The 4944-nt window shown below is 30.1% G+C and overlaps 1 long non-coding RNA gene across 2 annotated transcripts; it reads right to left on the bottom strand.

The window, feature by feature from the left end:
* Window positions 1-1096: 1096 nt before the first annotated feature.
* LOC129414681 (uncharacterized) lies at window positions 1097-3114 on the bottom strand. 2 transcript variants are annotated; one of them, XR_012358423.1, is made up of 3 exons: window positions 2625-3114; window positions 2080-2168; window positions 1097-1336 (listed from the first exon to the last, which is right to left on the bottom strand). It is a non-coding gene; the product is annotated as an uncharacterized lncRNA (long non-coding RNA). The 2 variants fall into 2 exon arrangements; XR_012358422.1 differs by lacking the exon at window positions 2625-3114 and having other exon boundaries at window positions 2080-2617.
* Window positions 3115-4944: the final 1830 nt, after the last annotated feature.

Below are 4944 nucleotides of genomic sequence, written 5' to 3' on the forward strand. Positions count from 1 at the left end.
CATCAGTTCTCTACACGGAGAGCACGTCTTGGCATTGTTATTCCATTTCTTTTTATTTTATTTCTCTTTGGCTGTCTGTACCAGTAGGATTGGATTGGGCAATAGGGATGGGCACTGATGTGTGCCTAATGGCCCATCCCCACCCATGCAGTGTGTTCTATGGATCAACGATCCACATGGCTGGTGACTGACCTCGTCTTGCTCTATTGGTCACCCCTTTATCCAACATTACAATACCTGACATTCATCTGACATCTCTCCTTTATCCCATTAATATTGCCCTCAAATCCACATTGTCATTACCTCTGGTCCTTTAAATCTGTCTCTAAACTACCTGTTGGCTGCTGTGACTTGGGACTGATGCAACACAAATATATACAATGATACATATGTACAGCACAAATATATACATTACTGTATATAAACAGGCATATACAGCAACATAAAAACATATATGGGTCAAAGACGAAAAGGGGGTTTAAAGCATAAAAAAAATAAAAGTGTAAAAGAGCTTTAAATTTAGTCTATTTCACATACATTAGAATATGTCCTGTTTAACTTTATGTTTTTCTGAGCAAAAAATAATTACTACCATACATTTTTACTGGAATTTTACAGAAGACACCAACTAAAATGTCATTCAGTGTAACAATATTTTTATGCAAAAAATATTATCAGACATTTTTAGAAAAACTATTATTTGATGACACATTACAAGACTCTATTTATAGATCACAGTGCAGACACAAAATACTAACTATTTGTCATTTTAAAGCATTTTACTTCGCCAATATCCTTTAAACCATTAGGTTTTACCCATTTGTCAGCAAGAAGTTTTTGTAAGGAAGTGAAAATCAATTCAAATAAAATAAAATTTTTGAAGGATCACACATTATTATACATTTTTTAATAAGTACAGCTCAGAATAAGTATATTGTTTCATTTCTACATAAATATATGTGTTACACCGAATGACCATGGTTTGTTACACTGAATGACATTTTTGACAAAAATAGTGTCATTTTTCCCATTATTGCAATGTTTTGAATATTATTCTGTATCATTTAATTCCTAAACAAATCACAGAAGTAGATGCTGAAATTAATAATCATTTTTATTCCATAATGCATATCATATTCGTAAAAATGAACTGAACAGGTGGTAATACTGTATAATAAGATCCAGAACTGCCCTTATACGTTTAGCTTCTTCCCTGTGTTTTCTTTGATTTTCCCGCCATTGCTTTCGCCTCTTCTCAGCTGCAGCATCTGATAAATTCCTGATTGACAGGTGATCAGGATTTGCAGCCAAGGCAGCTTGCTTTCTTCTCTGGTTGCTGAAATACAGATTCCATGTAATTATTGACATAAAATTATTGACACAGATCTATATAAAACGTGTTATTAATTAAAAAATACTTTCTGTTTGGCAACATAAACGACATGTTATCAGGATTTGTATTATGGGCGGAGAATCCCCTCAGTGGCCTCTCTTAAAGGGATAGTTCACCCAAAAATGAAAATTCTGTCATCATTTACTCACTCTCGTGTTGTTTCAAACCCGCATAAATGGAAGGAAGATATTTTGAGAAATGTTTGTAACCAAACCTTTTGTGGACCCCATACTATGATACTAAAAATAATACTATGGAAGTAAATGGGGTCCACGGATGGTTTGGTTACAAACATTACTCAAAATATCTTCCTTTGTGTTTATCAGAACAAAAAAAAAAATCATACAGGTTTTTACCAACATGAGAGTGAGTGAATAATGACCAAATTTTCATTTTTGGGTGAACTATCCCTTTAACTTGTGGTATAGGTAGGGTGGAGTCTCTATCTAAAAACAGCAGTAAACTATTATTCTGTAGGGCTAGGCTTGGACACAAATTTCACGGTTTGATTCAATTTCAAATCAATTTGATATTGATTAACATCATCTGAAAACAGCATAGACTGAAAGATTGATTATTGGGATTTACAAATCACTTTTGTTTCTTCAAAATTAGAATTGATTAAAATGGGGAAATCTATCTTTTTAAACCCAGCCCTATTATTTTTACATTGCACTCCTCAATACCTTTCTCGTATCCTTGCTAAATGCATTGCCCTAGGGTCTGCATTAACTTTCTGCCAGTGCCTAGAAACTTTCTCTTTGTTTGTGGGCATCTAAAAGAAATCAGTACCAAAACGACAAAAATACATTAAAACATTAATATTGATAAAGTTTGATATATTTTTTTGTGCTAAACATCCCTCATTTATCTGAAATAGAAATAAAATGCTAAAAATGTTATCTAAACAGTGACACTATCATTCAGTGTAATGGATGACACTGTGGTGTAACATACAATTTGCATTACACCGACTGACAAAACATTACCCTGAATGACGAAACTTTTACTTAAGCTAATATTAGAAGTTAACAACTAGATACCTATATCAAACAGTGAACTTGACCAGAAAGGTTTATCATCATTATTCACAACATCTACTTATTTTTCAAAAAATCTAACAATAAAAGTGTTTTTTTTGCATTTCACTGAATGACAGTCGTTTTTGTAACTCAAGATACCACACTATGAAAAGGTGAAATTATCAAATATTTAAGAGCATTAAACTTACCTTGCTGAATCACCAGATGGTCTTCAGGGGGCCTTTTGATGATGTCACAGACTGCTTGATGACTATTGTTTGTTTATTTAATTTCAAAATGGTTTCCTGATCCCGTTACACTGAATGACCTCTGACAAACTGCATATTCGGGACAAAAGTCCCCTAGTTGTTTCAATATTTAACGAACAAAATAACACATAGTCCTATTAATATAAAACAGCCAACACTTATGTGAACATGCCAAGGAAGCAAATTTTTTTTTTAACATGGTATTTAATACGTTTATTTAAAAATGTATTAGTAAAATCATAGTCCGGACCATTACGCTGAATGACGATTTTACACTTTGGAGCATTATTAAACTCATATTTGGTCATTGTATTTTCACAAAAGTTATTTGAAACATAAAAGTAGACATTTTACTTGCATTTTATATGTTTTTTTTGTACGTAAAATCACTTTTGTAAATTATATTTGATGCGGACACCAAAATGGTGACGTCTCGTCTTTGACCCATATACATACATCTATAAAACATATACATTTTATAAGCCCTTATGTACCACACATATGGTATAAATGTGTACAAACATACATTATTTACACTGGGATACACAGCAGAAAAATATGTGTTATATACACTGACATATACACCAAAAATATATGTTTTATATACACTGACATATACAACACAAAAATATGCATTATGTACACCGACAAATAAAACACAAATATATGCATTATATACACTGACATATACAGTAGAAAAAAATGTGTTATATACACTGACATATAAATTCAAAAATATGCATTATGTATGCCGATATATACAGCACATATATATGCATTATATACACTGATATATGCAACACAAATATATGCATTATATACACTGATATATACAACAAAAATATATGAATTATATAGACTGACATATACAGCAGAAAAATATTCATTATATACACTGACATAAAAATATGCATTATGTACACCAACATATACAGCACAAATATATGCATTATATACACTGATATATACAACAAAAATATGCATTATATACACAGACATATACGACAAAAAATATGCATTATATACAACAAAAATATGCTTTATATACACTGATATATACAACAAAAATATGCATTATATACACTGATATATACATCAGAAATTATATACGGCATATACAACAGAAATATATGCATTATATACACTGACACATACAACACACATGTATGAATTATATACATTTGCATAAAAAACTCACATGTATGCATTATATACACTGACATATACACCAAAAAATATGCATTATATACACTGACATATAGAACAGAAATTATATACACCGACATATACAACAGAAATATATGCATTATATACACTGACATATACAACACACATGTATGAATTATATACATTTTGCATATACAACACACATGTATGCATTATATACACTGACATATACAAAACAAATGTATGCATTATGTTTACTGACACAAATGTATACACCAAAAAATATGCATTATGTACACTGACATATACAGCACAAATATATGCATTATATACACTGACATATACAACATAAATGTATTAAATATATACGTTTGCATATAAAACACACATGTATGCATTATATACATTGACATATACAACACGAATGTATGCATTATGTTTAATGACATATACAACACAAAAATATGCATTATATACACTGATATAGGCAACACAAATATATGCATTATATACACTGATAAATACAACAAAAATATATGAATTATATACACTGACATATACAGCAGAAAAATATTCATTATATACACTGACATATACACCAAAAATATGCCTTATGTAGGCTACACCAACATATACAGCACAAATATATGCATTATATACACTGACATATACAACACAAATATATGCATTATATACACTGATATATACAACAAAAATATGCATTATATACACTGACATATACGCCAAAAAATATGCATTATATACACTGATATATACATAAAAAATATGCATTATATACACTGATATATTATATACAAAGACATATACAACAGACATATATGCATACACTGACATATACAACACACATGTATGAATTATATACATTTGCATATACAACTGTATACATTATGTTTACTGACACGAATGTATACACCAAAAAAATATGCATTATGTACACCGACATATACAGCACAAATATATGCATTATATACACTGACATATACAACACAAATGTATGCATGATGTACACTGACATATACAGCACAAATATATGCATTATATACACTGACATAGACACCAAAAATATGTATTA

This window comes from Misgurnus anguillicaudatus, chromosome 18 (assembly GCF_027580225.2).
Source record: "Misgurnus anguillicaudatus chromosome 18, ASM2758022v2, whole genome shotgun sequence".
In the NCBI taxonomy this organism is placed as follows: domain Eukaryota; kingdom Metazoa; phylum Chordata; class Actinopteri; order Cypriniformes; family Cobitidae; genus Misgurnus; species Misgurnus anguillicaudatus.